The following is a 20,159-nucleotide window of genomic DNA, read 5'->3' as shown; positions in this document are numbered from 1 at the left end:
GATTCATTTTTTTCCCCCTCTTTGGGCTGTCATTATAACATTGAATACCATATCTTTATTTTTATTGATTGATTCATTATCCTTAGACAATGTAACTGATTTCATACTTTGTAAACTGAGGAATCTGGCACCCCCATATTAGTAGATATCTCTACCTACTAATATTATCAATGTTTAATTAGCATTCCATTTTGTAATCAAAATTAATTCATCTATACTTCATCTATAAATTGACTCTAAAAGTTGAAATTTGTGTTAAGATAATTATATATTCATATTAAGTTGATTCAACACAGAATAAACTTCTGGGACCAGATTTTACAGAATGAGGTATGATTCTATGCCACTAAACCCATGAAACCAGGAAAAAATAATCCAAGTTTTAAGATCAGAGGATGTCTCTTCTTATATACTGTGAACTAGTTAAAATTAGACATGCTCTATTGTTTATCATATAACTTTCCCTTATAGCTTTTTGTTTTTCCTGGTATTTCTAATTGCTTTTCTTTTCTCATTAATTAATGCAGTTGATGTTTTCATGTTGCATCCAACTTTTTTAATAATTAGTTAAAGATTACTCTATAATCTTTTAAAAATACTCTGCTGTTCCAATTTGAAACTTTTCTTTTTATACGTATATCTGTCTCCTAGACAAGATTCACTTTTTCTCATTTTATTTTTTTCTTTCATCCATTTTCCTTTTGTTAAAATACTTTTTATTTCTGTAGAAAGGTTTTGTGGGAGGTAAACATTCACATTCTTCGTGGGTCTAAAATTATTATTCTTTTATTTTGTTAACACTTGATTGACATTTTAGGTACACTTTTTTTTTGGTAGTAGGGATTGAACTCAGGGTTATTTAACTGCTGAGTCACAGCTTCATTTTATTTATTTATTTATTTAATGGTACCAAGGATTGAGCCCAGGGACACTTAACCACTGTGCCACATCCCCAGCTCTTTTTTTCTTTATATTTTATTTAGAGGCAGGGTCTTGCTAAGTTGCTGAGGCTGACTTTGAACTTGTGATCCTCATGCCTCAGCATCCCCAGCTGCTGGGATTAAAAGCACATGCCACTGCATCTGGCAGGTATAGAATTTAAGTTTCAAAATAATTTCACTTCAAGATTTTTAAGACCTTGCTTTAGTATTCTTTAACATTAAGTCTTGGTAATCTGAAGGCTAATTAGCAAATAAAGCTAATGCCTCAAATTATTTTCATTCTTTTGTAGGTAACTTCTCAACTTTTTTCTAAAAGCTTCTTTGATCTTCTCTTATTCTTGGATGAAACTTCAATTTTTTGATTGGTGACTTTCTTTGGTTCTCATAAATCTTCTTCCAATACTTTCTTCCTTTTCTTTCTTCTTTGAGAACTTCATGAGGTGAATGTTAGGCATCTTGGATTGATGTCTCTCAACTTATTTCATATTTATTTCCCACCTTCTTGTTTTTTGCTCCAAGAGACTTCTTTGAGTTCATGCTATTGAATTTTTATTAGACAATCATAAGTTTTAGTTTCATAGATTCCTTCATCCATCATTCATTCACTTGTTTAGTAAATGTCTATTGATCCATTGCTATGAACCAGACATTCTTTTTGGTCTTGGCATACAGCAATGAATGAAACCTACAAATTCTCTTTTCTCTTAATGGGAGCACAGACAAATAACAAATGAATGAACAAGTAGAAATATGAGATGGTGATACATGTTATGGGAAAAAATAAAGCAGAATAAAGTACATAAGGACTGTTGAGAATGGGGGCAGCATTTTATATGTGATAGTCAGGTAAGTTAAAAACTTCACATGACATATGTAAAGTGAAGGAAAAAAACTATGTGATATTGCAGTAGAAAGAGCAAGTGCAAAGGCTCTGAGGTAGGAGCTACCTTATACCTCTAATCTTTTTCCATAAGAGCTCCACATGATATTTTGGGAGATTCTTAACTACATCTAAAATTTTAAAATACTCATATTTTGTTGCACTTGACAGTATCACAGCATCCATTTGCAACTAAACTTGAAGACAAAATTGACACATATTTTCTTTTTCAATTGGCACATATTAATTGTATGTAATACATGTATATTTTCAATTCAATAAACCTATATTGTCCTTGAGGACCAAGAATCAGGCAAAATACTTGAAAAATACAAAGATAAATAGGTCACAGTCCTATTTAAATGTAAACAAATAAGTCATACTCATGGCACCAATCACTGGATTTGCATACGCAGTAAATGGCAATGTGAATTGGGGATGTGAATACCTGATCTTACAGAGACACCACTGGTGGTTCCACGGAAGGATGAAATCAGGCAGGGAAGATTCAGGGAGGAGATGATGACTGAATAAGGTTTTGTTATGGGGACAAGACAGAGGATAACATTCCAGGTGATGGTGAGCACATGCAGCACTATAACAAATTTCCATGGAGAATTCTTATTCAATTCAGTCAAGCTTCTTGGGACTGAAAGTAGCCCAGGCACATCGACTTAATTTTCCTCTGAGAGAGAGAAATGAAGGAGTTAAAATGCAGTTGGACAAGAAGAGTTCAAATCTCAACAAGTGCTTACTTACACATGACTTTCCTCTGTTTTTTTAAAATATCAATTTGCTAAGTATGTTTATCTTGGATTAGGGGAGGCATACGAGGCAGAGAAGCCAGAGCTGAATGAAGAATTAGGAACTTGAGGACTAACACCAGTGTATTAACTTTTATCAGATTATTCTTGCATGGTTCCATCTACTGGAATTTGAAAAATTGAATTATACAGCATTTCTAAATGTTTGGATACTGTTCCCAAAATCTGCCTTCCCCTAACTTCCATCAACTGGACCTCATTTGATGCCTTGAAATAAAACATTTCCTCTTCTACATTACAGCCCTTAACGTATTTTAAAGCATCAGCAAAGATGGTGATACCAGTGAATTAGCAGATTCCTAGAGTCAAATGGAACCATTGCTGCCCTCTGGTCCAGCTTCTCCACGGCATCCTGCTAGATGCTCCTACAGCTCTGTCTCCACTTACCCACTGCTTTTCCCAGGCACTCCTTTCTATTTTGAATGCCTCCAAATGCTCAAAAACTCTCTAAAATGTTCAAAAGCTCTTCATCATTTTGATCTAAAATATATTTCCCCATAGAGTTTATCCACTGATCCAAGTTTGTGATACTTGTCTAACACAAGGCACTTGTATTTCCAACAATGGTATATTATAACAGACTGTAGCACTGAGACAGGGCAGGTTTCATCTGAACTACCACAAACAAAATCTCCTGTGCCTTTCATATTTCATATGCAAAGTGTTTTACTTTTCAAAGCGTTTTCTCTCTCTCTCTCTCTCTCTCTCTCTCTCTCTCTCTCTCTCTCTCTCTCTCTCTCTCTCTCTCTCTCTCTCCCTCCCTCATTTTGTTTTTCAACATCTCAATTGAGAAGAGATCTGCTAGGAGCACTGGCAGAAGGGAGAGGTGCCCAAGGTAATGCAGATTATTACTGTTTGGTAACATCAACAAGCAGGAAGTATCTCTGAAGATGCTCGTTGGTGGGATGTCGTCATTCTCCAGAATCCTCCTTGCTGATGTGTGGGAATACCAGCACCTCCTGAGATAATGAGATGTGCTGGGGTTATTCCTCACTCCCCCCCTATTTCACACCAGAATCACAAGTCTTTGGGCTCAGTGGAATTCATGATAAAAGCAAAACTTCAGACGCTGCTTTGTATCTTCTCTGTGGATATGCTACAGAAGACTCTCTGGTGAGAGATGCTGACCTTTTCTGAGATATCCAAATTGACAGACACCAGAGATATGCAGAGATAAAATGCAAACCTGTGCTAATTTCCAGAGTTTTGTTAGAATGTTACATGAATGAAGTGGCTAGACAGGTTGTGGGGAAAATCCTTTGTATCAGGCAACAGGCATGAACATTTTCTCAAGAACCCAGTTGTGCAGGATTACATATAAAATATCAGAAAACATGGCTAATCTTTCTATGAATTGCAATATCAGAACTCAGGAATTCCTTTATATTCCAAAATCATAGGCAAATTGAGTCCTCCATTCAATTTCAGAGGTTACAGAGGAAAACATTGCCTCTTCCTTGTCTCTCTTTGATGTGGAACAAAAAATCCTTACTGGGTCTTTTAAAAGAGGAAAGATTAAATCTTCTGTTAATGGCCCAAAGAAAATGAATATGTCTTATGTTTCTTCATAATTTCACTCTGGCTGGAGTCTGCAAGAAGGTAGTGACTTCCTTGAAACTCCAGGAGTGGGTTTTGCTACCTCAGAGGCAGGGAGCTCAGATAAGCCTGATGGCAGAAGCACATATAAAGGTAACTGTGTCATTCCTGGGCTCAGAACAGACCTCTCACCTCCAGCAGGAGACTGGTGCTGTTTGCAACAGAAGCTGATGAAGCCAACCCATCTTCTGATGAGCGATAAAAGGCATCACGTTTCATTGTTTCAGGGGAAAGGAAATGGAAAAATTAAAGGCAAACCAAACAAAGAATGAAGGGAAAGAGGAAATCCCTCTCATATGGAACACACGTACTTGGCAAAGTGTAGCAGTTAAGAAACTGCATTATGTGATTTATATAGTAGAAGTCTTCCTTTTGGACTTTAGAAATCAACTATGTGATTCTTTACTTCATAGATGAAAAAAACAAAACAAAACAACAACAACAACAACAACAAAAAAAAACAGTGTCCAGAGAGACCTGGTCCCAAAACATACAACTAGTTAGTAAAACTAGAAATCAAATCCAGGTCTATCAGATCCAGAATTTGTCTCATTACTAGAAGAGTCAGTAGGAAATAAAGGCTCTGACATATGCTAAATTTCTGACTTTTCAGGAATACACATGAGAATATTAGGCAGGACTTTTAAAAAATGCTGTGGAAGGTAATCATTTAATGACCTTAAAAGTAGGTTAAGATTTGTAACTAAGAAAAAATAAGTGAAAATACTGTGTGTAGACCAGGTGTAGTGGTGCACACTTGTAATCCCAGGTACTCTGGAAGTTGAGGCAAAAGGACCACAAGTTCAAGGCCAGGCCGGGCAACTTAGTGAGAACCTGAATCAAAATGAACAAACAAATATATAAATAAAGAAATAGGACTGGGGGTATAATTCAGTGGTAAAAGCACCCCTAAATTCAGTCCTCAGTACTTTGAAGAAGAAGAAGAAGAAGAAGAAAAGGAGGAGGAGGGGGAGGAGGTGGAGGAGGAGGAGGAGAAGGAAGGAGGAGAAGGGTCTATTTTATTCTGTGTAACAAAAACTCATTTGCATAGAAAAGACTGGAAAAATAATATTCTTTGAGGTGTCATCACTGACTATGTACGTCTAGGTGAGGGGTTACAGATAAATTCAATCTTCTCATTTTGACTTCTTCCATATTTACCAAGGGTTACATAATTAACACACTACCATTAGATTAAAAAAGAATAATCATTTGAAAAATGAAATAGAAGGCAGCTTTTCTTTTGGATTCAAGATTAAAGTCCCTGGGTCTGAGGTAGAGACTCAGTGGTAGAGTGATTGCCTAGAAAGTGAGGCCTAGGTTCCATCCCAGGAATCAAAAAAAAAAAAAAAAAATCTTAGAAAGTGACTCTAAAGGAAGTTCTTAATTTCAATATAAATTCTGCACCATAAGCACCCTTGAGTTTTGATTATCTTTAGGGATGACGTATGACCCTTCCATACCTCTTTCTGATCAAAAGATCGAGCCCTACTTTAAGCAAGGAACAATAATTTTTTTTAACTTTTACTCTGTTTCTTTTTATCTTCTTTAGAAGTATCTATTATCCAAATAACCAGAGCTTCCAAAAACATTTTTGAAATGCCACCAAAATAAGATAAAAAGTGCTAGACTTTTATCATGTTGTGCCTTGACCAGGGATGAGCTATGATTATACAGATATGAGAAACAGCCCTGATTATGAGTTCAATTTCATTAGATAACGAGCCAGTTTGTCTCCAGTCGTGAGCATGTCACTGGCAACTTCAAATGCTTTCTGGTTGGTATGCAGTTGAGTTCAAGTTTATGTGATTTCCTTAGCTGGCTTAAAAATAAAATCAAGGGACAAATGATGCTTTATGCTTATTAGCAATTTCAAATACTGAATTTTACAACCAAAATGCTTTTGTTTTTTTTATATTCTATGCTTGTCTCATATCAAGACAGAGTCCTATTTCTATATATCTGCATACTATGAGAGGTGTTCTGAAGTCAATGGACATTAATAAAAATGAGTGGTGTATTTCAGGTGGTCTTCAGACATGAAACTCATGGAAAACAAACTAAGAGGGAAATAAAGCCCCCTAGTCTAGATTCAGTCTGTAAATTACAAGTCAATTTCTTTTATTTCACTCCTCCTTAAGGAAAATAAAAGTAGGGATGTATTGAGATAAATACTCAAATAATCTGGGAAAACCACACCAGATGTATGGACTGAATTACCCAGATAAGAGACAAAAAGAATCTGGTGCGAAGTGGTGACTCATTCTGTCTGTTTACACAGCCTGAATTTTTTGGTTAATTGTCAGCTCTTCACTTCACTTTGGGCTGCATAAAAGATAAATTATTCTCCTGACAGGTTTATTTTTGTGTTGATTGGAAAAAAAGTGCATGCTTAAACAGTTGCACAGTGCATATTGGAGAGGACAGATATGGGTGCTAAAATTTGATATTATGCCATTTGACATCAGCAGAAGCAATGACAAGAGGATGAAAGATCAAAGAATCAATAGGTAAGAAATTATTAGATAAGTTAGGTTGTATGTACCCAACATCCAAACACCCATTTACGCATCTCTTTATCTATCCACCCATCCATCTGTCCATTGTTAGTCTGTTTATCCATCTAGACTCCCATCCATCCATCCATTCATCCACTCATTTATCCATCCATCAAATATTTATCTATCTAGCATTTTTGTTATATTTCAGGCATAGTAATAAGAGTTGAAGAAACAATGATAAACAAGGCTAAGACCTTTCTTGCCTTGTGGTTCTACAATAAACAAAGAGGAAGAATATTGTATCAATATTTATGATCTAATTTTTGATACATGAGGCAATGTAGTACAGGAGTTAAACAGATAGTAGGAAGATAGAATCTAGTAAGAGAAAGCAGAGAAGATTGGTCAGAGAAAACCTTGCAGAAGTAGAATTCAGGTTGGAACCAGATGTATGAATGTCTGAGACATCTGGATCATCTTACCTTGTCTCTCCAAGTCTCTGAGTGCAGAGACACTCTTGGCTATGTTGAAGAAGAAAGGGAAGTATTCAGGATAAAGATGTCAGCAGCTATCCTGGCATTTGGATGAAATGATGTTCCAAAAACAAAGGCTAAAAAACCAACCAATCCACTTTCATTCATCAGCCTTAGGCCAAAATAATGAATATGTTAACATCTGATGAAGGTGACTTTCTATAAATCTCTCAGCACATTCATGCCTGTTGTTACTGGACTTCTGATCCTAGGCACGTTTTGAAACAGCCAGACCCATGATGATCTTTCTGTGGTACACTGAATTGCTCTTTTCTCTCCTTGGTCTCCTTGGTCTCCTTGGGTGTTTGAGCTGTACTTTGAAGTTCCAGACATTTAGTGAGAAAATGAGAGGATTACTCCATCAGCAGATAAATTAATCTAAATTTTGATTCTTCAGGGTGGCTAATCCAGCTCCCAGCATAGACCTATAGACTCATCCAAGGAACCCAAAATACAGTTGACATTAATTTCTACAGGTAAGCTAACCAGTTAGCTTTGTAGAAATATGGCAAGTTGTTTTTATCAGCTTTCTCCTAAAAGATGAATCTCTCTGATTCTGTTTACTTATATGAAAGGTGATAAGGTTGAGGAATCCCTTAAGATTCTTAGCTCACAAACTCATGGCTTCTAGAATTCTTGGTCATGATGGTCTTGCCTGGAAGCATATCTTGTCTGAGCAGATGCTACTGAGTTAGTGCAGACACAGGACATGGGTAGAGCTGTCCAAGACACAGAGAGAGTGTGCAGCTGAGGCAGCAGCTTCTAAGCATTTTGGAGAAAGCAGGGCCTAGAGTACCTCTCGGAAGCCCTTGCAGACTTCCACAGAGGAGGGCAAATTTAGGACCACTTTATCCAGGGTATATCAGAGAATACATGAATTGTCCAGTGTCCCTCCTGTGGGGGCGGGCTGCCTTCTAAAGTGGGACTAGAAAACATGTTTGGGGAAGCTCAAAGGGTTGGTTCTTTTGGTAGCTGTCTTGTGAAAGAGGGCTCGATTCTGAGACTGGGCTCCATCTGTAATCAGTGGACTGTTTCAAAAGGGAAAATGAATGCAGTCAGTGCTACCTGATATGTGCCACCAAGACACAACTGCAACAGTCCTATCGACTTAGCAAGACACCTTTACTAGCAAGTGTGTCCTAATTTCACTACTGGGTGCTGCATCAGTCTCTTGTCTTCTGATCAACAAACCAGCATTCCTGCCAGGAGGGAGAATCAGTCCCTGGGTTCTCCTCCTCTGAGGATCCTCAGAGTGCAGTGAGGACACTGGAATGGGAAGTAGGAGCCTTGGTCTAGCCCTCAGTCTGCCAGTGACACTATGGTTATTGAGTACAGACTGTTAAGAGCACTGAATTAAATACTCAGTGCTCACTACTTCAATTCTTACAATAATTCCTGAGATGCATTATATCATTGTCTGCATTTTATCTGTGAGGAAACTAAAGATCAAAAATCGTAAATAAAATTTCCGTGAGCACACAGAAAGATGCAGGGCTGGGATATGACCTCAAAATAGATGCTATAACCCTATGTAATACTGTAATCTTCATCAGGTCTATAGAGTTGCACATTTAAAATAAAATTGCACTTTTCGTTCATATTGCAGATGGACTACAATATTGTATGAAAACCAGAAAACACAAACAAACAAAAAAATACTAAGATAAAAAAAATCTCCCTTAACATCAGAAATGACTGCTTAGGGGATTTATGCTTTTCAATCTTAAAAATGATGGTATGTATTTTGAGCTGTTTCACTAGGACTTTCATTATTCACCCAGTTCATATTATGTACAAGGGAGTATGCTGGGGAGGCACTTTATGTGACTATTAATGATAAGCAAATGTCAAAAACAGACCCTTTCCTCCCAGAATCACATTCTAGTGGGGGAGATAAGGCAGGAAAGACGTGGGAAGGAGATATAAGAACTTAAATAGTGAGTTGCAACAACATAGGCACAAAATAGCTACATGAAAAACTGCAGGGGAAGAACACTGGGCTCTTTAAGGAGACCCGGAGGAGAAGGAACTAGAACTGCAATTTAAGAGATTTGGCAAGGATGACTGGGGATGCTGAAATGAACGAGTGGTTTTGAGGGGACTGACTGGGAAAGATGGCATTGCTGAATGTACTATGGAGCGCTCAGTAGCAACAGGACAATATGGCTAGCAATCAAGTGAAAAAGGTCCAGTATTGGTATAAAAATGAGAGAAAATCTGGAGGGCTGCTTATCAAACTGTAAACAGGTGGCTTTTCAATGTGAGATTGTGTGAAAGGGGGCAGGAGTGGTAATTCTTAGTTTTGAATTCACACCCTTCTGTATGGATTGAATAAACTACAGCCACGTTCTCATCTTGTAATTGGACTGAAAACTGGGCAGGAGTTAGATTGACAGAGTGGAGAACTGAAGAATATTTTGAGGTACAAGGAGGGACTGGGGGATGGAGTGACATGAAGTACAGGGAAAGGAATAGGGATCAAAAGAGGTGGTAAGAGAGGGGTTTCCAGCAGGCTATCCAATGCCAGCAATCATCCATTGTGTTGGGGCTCTCTGAATCTGTGAGCGCCAAAGGATGATCAGCAGCCCCAGTAGAAACAGGATGGATTGATGGACCTTTTACAAATGTTTTTTCAGGGAACCTATCAGGGGCCGTTGCCCTGGTCCATTTAACAATGAAATTAAAAACAGCAGGTTGATGCAGCAATAATGGAGCAACACATTATGGGTTCCTGGGGGGACTCTGCCAAGAAATTCAGCTTCTCCATTGATAGGCGATCTGGCACCCACAGAAGGACCAGCACCTGGGTGCCAGATGTGAGTGCACATATGTGTGCCACTGCAGTTGCATCTGTGGCTGAAGACGGAGGCTTGGCTTTTGATCATGGAAACGAGAACGGTTCATTACAAAGGACAGGATAAGAAGTTCCAGAGCTGGAGTGTGACAAGCAAAGGTTCTCCGCTCCTTGCTTTCCTTACATCTTATCTTCTAGGGCCTTTTCTGTATTTGGTGACAACTGTGCTTAGAATAGTGTCTGGATCTTACCTCCGCTGTTTGATAGTTTGTTTAGATCCTGTTAGGATTACAGGCATGTGCCACCACACCTGGGTTGTAATGATTCTTGAAGCCACTCTCCCCACCCAAGAGGACTTATATTTGAGATGGAGATTGGTGGTACATTTAAAGAGAAACAAAACATTAGCTATTTAACACCCTTCACATAATATCTCATCTTTTCTTCCCTTTCACTTAGGAAAATGCCTTCTGATGCTTCACAAGATTTCTTATAACCAGGAAAGCTACTAGGGAGGCTGAGATAGGAGGATCACAAGTTCAAAGCCAGTCTGGGTAACTTAGCAAACACTTGTCCCAAAATAAAAAATTAAAAGGGCTGGGGATATAGCTCAGTAGTAGTACTTCTGAATTCACCAATATTGCCAAAAAAAAAAAAAAAAAAAAAAAAAAAATCATTGCGAGTTGCTGTGAAGAGGACTTCTGCATTTTTGAGGGGTTAGGGTAGGAAAGAGGGATGGTTACTGGTGGAAGAGTCCAGGATCCTTGTAAAGCTAGGATTTGGGGAATTTACCTCTGTTTTTCTTCTTAGGAGATACCATCACAGCCATTTTTAAGCATGCAGTTCTGCACAGTAAGTGCATTTACATGTTGTGCAACTGTCAATATCATTTGCCTTCAGAATGTTTTCATTATCCCCGACAGAAATCGTCCCCATGAAACCCTGACTTCTCATTCTCCTCTCCTCTAATCCCTGTTAACCTCTATTGCACTTTCTGTCTATTGTAGGTAATTTAAATAAGTGAAATTATGCAATATTTGACATTTTGTGTCTGGTTTACTTCATGTAGCAAATTGTCTTCAAGGTTCATCCACCTTGTAGCTTGTGTCAGAATCTCATTCTTTAGGGCTGAATAATATTCCACTGTAGGTATACACTACATTTTGCTAATTCATTTATCAGCAGATGGACATGTGTGTTTTTTCAACCTTTTGACTATTATGAATTGTGCTGCTTTCAATATTGTTGTATAAACATCTGCTTTCAGTTCTTTGGGCTATATATCTAGAAGTTAAATAACTGGCTTATATGGTGATTTTGCTTTATTATTTTAAGGAATGACCATACTGCTTTCCACAGCAACACATGGCGTTCAATTTCTCTATGTCCTTGCTATCATTTTCTGTTTCTTGGATATTAGGAATCTTAATACATTGGTTTCTCACTGTAGTGTTGATTACATTTCTCTAACAATATGTATTACAATATATTGACCATGTTTTCATGTGCTTATTGGCCATTTCTGTATCTTTGGAGAAATGTATGCTCTAGTCTTTTCCTTTTTTTTTTTTTAACAGGTTAGTTGTTGTAAAATTGTAGGAGTTCTTTATATAGTCTGAATATTAATTTCTTATTAGATAAGTGATTTGCAAATATTTTCATTCATTCTACAGATTTTCTTTTCTTTTTTTATTTCTTTCAATATCAGGGATCTTACCAAGTGTCTTGCACATGCTTGGCAAGTGCTCTACTGCTGAGCTACATTCCTAGCCCTTCTTATTTTATTTTGAGACAAGTTCTTGATAATTTGCCCAGATTGGCCTCAAACTTGCTATTCTCTTGCCTCAGCTTCTCTAATGCTGGGATTATAGGAGGGCCAACTCCCAGTTCCTTTTCACTGTGAGAGTACCCTTTGACTTATAATTTACATGCATGAGTGTGTGTGTGTGTGTGTGTGTGTGTGTGTGTGTGTGTTACTTGAACACTCTGCCATCCCAGACATTTTTATTCTTTAGTTTGAGACAGGTCCTCCCCAAGTTGCAGGGAGTGTCCTCAAATTTGCAATCCCCCTCCCTTAGCCACTCTAGTAGCTGGTATTACAGACACACACCACCATGCCTGGAAAAATATTTAGCTTTGATGAAGTACAACTTATCTATTTTTTCACCTATGTTTTTGGTGTTATATCCAAGGAATTCATTGACAAATCCAGTATCATGAAATTTCCTCTTAAATTTCTTCTAAGAGTTTTATAGCTTTAGCTCTTATGCTCAGGTCTTTGATCCATTTTGAAATAGTTTTTGCGTATGGTGGGAGGTAAGAGTCCAGCCTCGTTCTTTTTCACATGGATACACCTCTAGTGCTGCATTTCTAAAGATGCTGCTTAAAATAAGATTTAGGTGTCTACATGGGCATTTGTGAGACAATTTATGGCAGCAGTGGCTTATTGCATCTTTGGATTTCCAGTTTTCACCATGATAGGTTGTAGCAGAGAAAGGAGCTAATGTTTCAAAGGATTGCTATCTATATGAATTCTTTGGGGGCAACTCTAACTCCAGACCTCCCACTAATCACAATTTGGGCAATAATTCACTTGTCTATTTTTTTTTTTCAATTATCACACAAACATAGCAGATACAACTGTAACTAGTTATGGTTCATGTGATCGACCATGTACTTTTTATTTTATTTTTGGTACCAGAGATTGAACCCAGGGGCACTTAACCACTGAGCCACTTCCCCAGCCCTTTTTTATTTTTTTTTTTTGAGATGGGGTCTTGTTAAATTGCTTACCTAAGTTGCTGAGTTTAGATTTGAACTTACAATTCTCCTGCCTCAGCCTCCTGAGCTGCTGGGATTACAGGTGTGTATCATCATACCTATAGACCGTGCACTCTTCAAATGGGGCAGTGTGCAAAAATTGGGCTTTAGGGACAGGTAGACCCTTCCTCACTTTTATAGACTTCTCTCATAGTATGTATTGCACTCTATGGAGATAATTGATTGATGTGTTTGTGATAGAGTGAACTTGGTAGATTCCCAGTGCCTAGAACAGTGCTTGGTACAAACATTTATTAAACTAAATGGGACCAATAGCACCATCTCTTCTTTTTTTTCAAGCCTTGTTAATGTGCAAAGATAAAATATAAGCTGTAAAATTTTACTTTAAATAAGATGTGATCTTAATTGCACTGCTAACTTTATACAATGAAGGTTAAGGATGGTATTTCTTTGAATGACATTCATTAGACTTTTATAAACTTTCAAAGTTCAGCTTTTTTTTTTATTAAAAATGGAAAGGAATTAACCACGATAAATTTGAACTCATCTATTACTTAGAGTAAATGGAATCTTAGAAATATAGCCTTATATTTAGTAGGCAAATACTAACTTTTCCTAATGAAATAACCCTATTCATAGAAATGAGATTACACTGTAGCATTCTTACCATCATCCAGAATGTGTGAATAAGATGCTATATATTTTTACCTAGAGCAGATACAAGACTTTTGTAGTGTTTACATTTGCTGTAATGAAACATACATGGATATATGTACCTTTTTATTCCTGCACCATGGGCCATGAATTGGGGCCACTAATGTTCATCTGTTTTAGAGATCACATAACACCAGCCTCACGTAAAGAGGACATTTTAGTTTTACTTTCCAGAAGTCCCCACCCCCTATTCTGTCAACGCTCTTCCATTGGCAGTCAGGTGCCACATAACTACATATACAGTCAAAGATGGACTGTATATACCAGGTGGTCTCATAAGAGCACATTAATTACAGCTATCTTAATCTGTGTAAGTCCATGCTATGATACTCACACAAGGCAAAACTGCTGACTGATGCATTTCTTAGAATGTATCCCATGTCACTGACACACAACCATAATTATTTTCTTCTATTTAGGAAATAAGGCATTTCACATCAGTTTAATAGAAATGAGAAGCCTGAGCAGTTGAGTGGGTGATAGCTGTTCTGCTTGCTGGCAGTTCCTGGAACTGGTCTTACAGCAGCTCCCTGCAACCCATCCCTTGCCTGGGTTAGTGGGGCTCCATTGAGAAAGTCAAACAACGTGGAGCATTTATATGCACACGTTCAGGAGAAAGTAAATCTAATGCATCTGCAATGATAAGAATCAGTGTGATCCCACAGAGTTCCCTTTTGTTTATCTCCCTCCTCACTTCTCCCCAAGGCTGAGTTATATTTAACTAAATAATAATTTGAAGGATAAAAAATAAGGTGTGATTTGGTGTTGTCCCAGTCCCTTTGGACCACAGCACCTATTGTACAGACTACTACCCTGGTGCCAGGGATTAATGGAAGACCGCCTTTCCTCTAGCTTTCCCCGGCTTGACCACACCCCCCAATTTAAGAGGCAGCTCTATTAGGAACATTATGGTCTTTGCATCCTCTTTAGCCTCAGAGCGGAGGATTCCCTCAGGTAGTTGGAAAGAGACCGCAGACCTTGAGGAAAGCTCGCTCCGAAACTATTCTTCATTGTCTCTCCAGCAAAGTAGTAAGTGAGGTGTGAGTTTCTGTTTAAAACTTTTCATTCCATTTTCCTTTTCCTGCCCCCCCCCCCCATTTTGTGAAATTAAAGGGAAAATTAATGGAAACTTTCAGGATACAAGCAGGTTTCTCTTCCTCTTTTTTATGTCTTCCTAGAATCGCCCATTTAATTGTATAATACTATTTTTCAAAAATACTTTCTAACCTTCATAGAGTAATCTGAAATCCAGATTGTCTGTCATTCTTTTCCAAAAGCGAAATCATGCACGTTTTAGATCTTTGCAGATCACTTGTCACAAACTCTGAGTTTTCTTGGCAGATTGGAGCACTTCTAAAGAAATAAAACTGTAGTTAAACGTAGAAATTCCTTTCTTTTTTCCTCTTTTACTTCTAGTGAGCCTATTGTTTTACCCTATTGTTTGACTTTTTTCTTTTCCCTAGCAGCTGAATAAAATGAAGCTACTTTATAGAAAGAAAGTGCTGCAGGTTTGAGTCCTGCAAGGCGAACTAGCCTGATGGGTGTTTTCCCGCTGTCTTGCGACTCCCACTCCCGACTCGCGTTCTCCAAGGGTCTACCAATCCTTTGGACTGTAGTTGCAACGTGGTGCATGTGGGTGGGCAGCGGGAGTCTCCAGTCAGGGGAGCATTCTTCCCAGTGTTAGAGGGCTGGACTCCAGTGGCTCAGCTATGGGGAAGCAGGGGGTGTGGGTGACAATTTCTCTCCATTCGCTGGTTGTATCCGGCAATTCCACTTTGTATGTGTCTTCTTATCTACTGTTAAAAATGTTTCTATTACCTCTTTTGAAAGTAGTATTTTCTGTGTGTGAATGGTACAGAAAGATGCTGGGTTACTGAAATCAAGTCGTCCGAATGTAGGTTTTCTTTATTAGCTTACTTTTCTTTTCTTTTTTAATCCCAAGGGCATTTTTCTTCCTACTTCATACCGCTGCCTTGCATGGGGAGGGTGTAGGCACGGAGGCATTTGTTAAACAACAGGAAATACAGATCCTAAAATGATAACTCTGGCCACTCCATTTGATTTGTAAAATTACTGACACTTTAACCCTTTCATCAGTTGTGGTTCTGGATTGCTTCACCTCCTTTTTATCTCAAGAGAAAACCCTCAATAGATATGGATTATGTGGGGAGGGCAACTGGGTGGCCACTGTTGTGTTGAGACTTTACTTACCTGGCGTTCCTGAATAGAGAGGAAAGGAGAGCTAATGAGTTAATGTCTGCAAAGTGCTTTGAAGATGAAAAGGTCTTTTCATGTGTTCGGGTATTGTAGTTATTAATATTAATATTTGAAGAAGCATGCTGCTTCTAATTGTAAATCAACAACTTCCATCCTTGCCAACTCAGTAGTGAAATAACAAACAGTGCTGGAGGCTACGTAGCCTCTTCCGTCCTGGTTCCTCCTGGTTCCTCTGCTGAGGATGTGGGAAGTGATTCTGATTATGGAGGGGCATCTTTGCCTTATAGGCTCCTGACACAGAAGTGCTAGTTGCTAAAAAGTGCAAGGGGGTCCTAGAGTGGTGTATGAAGGGGTGGGATCCTCGGACATCTGGCTGTCTGTGACATTTGAGAACCAGCTGAGAGCGTGGATCTGGGCCATTTATTTGTCCTAGATGCAGATGGCATTCAAAGGCAAGTAGAATTAGAACTGGTACCCACAATGAATTTGGACTTGGGAAAGTGGCTGTGCACTTGATCTCTCTCAGAGATTAGCTTTGTAACTGAGAGCAAGTTATTGAACATAATTGTGCCTATTTCTTCATCTCTAAAATGTGAATGATCATTTGTGCCCCACCTGTCCTCAAAGATGAGTGACTAGAAGTAAATACCACAGAACTTTGAATAACAGAAGTGCCAATAGGCCCAGGACAGTTTGAAGTAATGTGCTGAGGAACTGGGTCCCTAAAGGGGTGTGAGGCAGAAGCAAGCAAACAAATGCTTTGGAAAAATGATTGGTACCTATAGATCTCTCTCTGATTGCACAGAAAGCTTCCGTGCACTGGCCATTTCTGCTATCTCAAATTCTACTGTGCCTCATGGTTTTATTTATTTATTTATTTATTTATTTATTTTTGTCTTTTTTTTTTTTTTCATCCTAAGACTCTCATCGGCAATACTATTTCATTTGTCTAAACCTGAACTTATCAAGACTCTAAACCCTATTAACCCAACTGTGGCACATGGCATTAAGATACCACTTTCTGATTCACTATGCTATTGACATATATTGCTATTTATTTATTGAATAGAGTTTTTCCCCCACACCTACTATCTTTTCTAATTACTCATTCATACTTCCCAATTATTCACATCAAAAAGAAGAATGGACACATCCCAAAAGCTGGGCTCCCCTCTCCCTTTCTTTCCTCTCCCTTCTCTCTTTTCTTCCCTCTCTCACTACTTTCTTCCTTCTTTCCTCCCTCCATTCCCTTTTTAAATTCTCTTTGGATATAAAATGTATTTAGTATTTGAATGAAGTTAACGGTTATATAGGAATTTAGTGGCATTTGAGGCAAATCTTATAAATTTCTTCAATGCTGGAGAAACTGAGATAAGGACACATAGCTTTTATTTTACCTCCTCATCTCCTTTATCTTTACTCAACTGAAAATGTAATGTAGCTTTCTGGGATTCATCTCTTAATCTAACTGATTTTCTGCCTATCATCTCTGGTTTCCTCCACTTCGCCTGAGGAAGGATTGTAATCTCTAAAGTTTATTAAGCAGTTGGTGCCTTTCACTGACTTTGCTAGATGCTTTGTGTGGATTCATGGTGGGACCCTGATTAGAACCAAGGGGATCGAGCCCAGAGCTTGTGACTGGAATAGCATATCATTGGAATCTAAAGAACTCTGAGACACTCCAAGTTAGGCTGAATTTTTCTGCTTATTTGGGAGAACACCATGGATTAGGCCTATTTTCCCAAGGAAAATCCATGGATTAAGTATTCATTAAGAAGATACTGACTCTGAATGTGCAAAGTAGCACACATCTGTAATCCTAGCAACTCCAGAGGCTGAGGCAGGAGGCTGAGGCAGGAGTTCAAGATCAGTCTTAGGAAGTTCGGGAGACACCATCTCAAAATAAAAATACAAGGATTGAGAATGGAGCTCAGGGTAAATTGCCCTTGGTTCAATCCCCAGGATTGAAAATAAGTAAGTAAGTAAGTAAATAAATAAATAAATAAATAAAGTAACTTTGGAAGAAGGTTATAGGGTCTATATATTTGCCTGGATTAGTAAACTGATCCCTCTTGTGATGTCACTTCCTTGTGTTCAGCCTTGTTTGGGTGCTGTGACAGATATGAAAGAGAAAATGGTCTTTTATCTGCAGTTTTAATTTACATTTCTCTTTTTTTAATGAGTGAAGTTAGCTATCTTGTTGTTTATCAATAGCAAATTTTATTTCCTTTTTCTGTGTTTCAAAAGAGTTATGATTTTGTCAATGTTAGGAAGGATAGTTCTTTGTGATATGAGCTGTAAATATCTCCCTTAGTTGTCTTTTTTAAAAAAGTTTGTTTATGATGCTTCTTTCCATAAAATATTTATTTTTATGTAACAAACAGTACCAGTGAAATAATTTATGAGTTGGGGATTTTGAGTCATGAAAGGTTAGATAGTTCTTGTTTACTTCAGATTTGTAAAGAAAAAATTTTCATGTTTTCTTCTTATTATTTAGTGGTTGTGTTATTTAAAAAATATTTTAGGTACATATGGAATTTATCATGGTATATGAGGTAAGGAAGGAATATTACTTTATCCCTACAACATTTATTGACCACTTCTTTTTCCCAGTGATTTGAGATGATGTCCTCTTTATACATTCAATTTCTATATGTATCTGAGTGTACTTACATCGGGGCATTCTGTTTTGCTAATAGACCAGTATGATACTCTTAAATTATTTAGACTTTTAAAAATGTCTTAATGTGTTTTAGTGCTGTTCCCACTTCTATGTTTATTTTTTTCACTAAATTTAGCATCAGGTGATATAGCTTAAAACTGTTAAGTTTTCTTTGAGATTTTGTTAAATTTACAAATTAATTTACATAGTAATATGGTTCTTCTATTTGTAGAAAGGCTATTTTTTGGCTTCAGTGGTGTTTTAATTTTTATTTTTAATAAGTCTCACATTTTTATTGATAAACATATTAATATATTTTCTGTTACTGTTATATATGAAATCTTTTCTTCCATTAAATTGCCCAAAAGATTGTTTGAATATATGTAAACTATTGATTTTTGTATGTTGATTTTATACTTGGTAATCTGATTGAGCTATTTTACTCTTTGTATTAGATGTTAATAAAATATCTTGAATCTAAAAATAAAAAAATACATTTACATAACATTCTTAAAATAACAAAATTTTAGAAAGGAAAAAAAATGTGGGGGAGAGTTGTGAGGGAAAGTTGTGGTTATACAAAGGCATCTGGAGGGTTCCCTGTAGCGATGGAACTGTACTGTATCTTGACTGGTTTGTGGATACATGAATCTACATACATGATGATAATTTATAGAACCAAACACACATAGAAATGTAAAACTAGGGAAATCTAAATAAGTTTGTGTGGACATCATTTACCTGGTTGTGATATGATAGTGTACTACAGTTTTATAACTTTTATCATTGGGGAAGATGGGCAAAAGGCATACAGGATCTCCATTATTTCTTACAACTGCATGAGACTCTACCATTATCTCAAGATATGTTGAATTCTTAAAATAGCCATCATCTTTTTTCAATTGTGATAATTGAAATATTGATATTGAAAATAGGTTATTTTTTCACAGATAAAGCAAAATATAGATTAAAAAAATAAATAATATACAAATCCCATCTTTTAAATTTACATAAATTTTTCTTTCTGCAGTACTGGGGATTGAACCCAGAGATGCTCTACTGCTGACCCACACCCCTCCTGTTGCTGCCCTTTCAATTTTTTATTTTGAGACAGTGTCTCCCTAAGTTGCTGAGGCTGATCCTGAACTTGGGATTCTCCTGCCTCAGCCTCCTGAGTAGCTAGGATTAGAGACAAGTGCCAGTTTTTCTAGCTAAAATTGATATAATTATTTTAGAAAAGAACATTCTACTGGAAAAGAGGTTACAAGTAAAAGACAGTATAATTGGTAAGCAGCATGCTAACGTCTTTACTTGTTTTTTCAAGCCCACAGTATCTAGAGCACTGAGGGAAGAATGTTTTTGATTTCTTTTCCCCCAAAGCAAGAGGGTAGGTTTAACATTCCCCTGACCATAGCCCAGGTGTTTCAAGAACTCTAAGGGGAGTCTGGTCAGACTTATTAGGATGAGAATGAAAAAGTAAACAGTGCAAATGTTAGGAAAATACTCTCTAAGGGACGAAAATGTAGACAATGCTGGGATTTTAGACTTTTTAGATTTTTTAAAACTTTTCATTTTTAAATAATTCCAGATGCACAACAAATTGCAAAACAAAAGGAAGTTTCCAAAAATTGGGGACTTTTAAAATCGTGAAAAATATAACGGAAAGCAACTTTTGGTGCTTCCAGTGATCCCTCAACCTAAATGATTCCTGTGGAT

General features: G+C 37.4%; 1 protein-coding gene across 2 annotated transcripts in view; it reads left to right on the top strand.

Moving 5' to 3' along the window:
• Window positions 1-14,553: 14,553 nt before the first annotated feature.
• The window catches only part of ETS1 (ETS proto-oncogene 1, transcription factor), a 126,922-nt gene continuing 121,316 nt past the window's right edge, over window positions 14,554-20,159 (top strand). Inside the window, exon 1 of one of the 2 annotated variants that reach the window (XM_079104126.1) lies at window positions 14,554-14,593. The gene's annotated coding sequence lies outside the window, so the exon portion shown is untranslated. Of the gene's footprint in view, window positions 14,603-20,159 lie in introns of both variants that reach the window. The other variant, XM_079104127.1, reaches the window with a different exon arrangement.

Source organism: Sciurus vulgaris, assembly GCF_902686455.1.
Source record: "Sciurus vulgaris genome assembly, chromosome: 11".
Taxonomy (NCBI): domain Eukaryota; kingdom Metazoa; phylum Chordata; class Mammalia; order Rodentia; family Sciuridae; genus Sciurus; species Sciurus vulgaris.
Note: the sequence above shows the minus strand (reverse complement) of the source record. Positions and strands in the feature narration are given on the sequence as shown.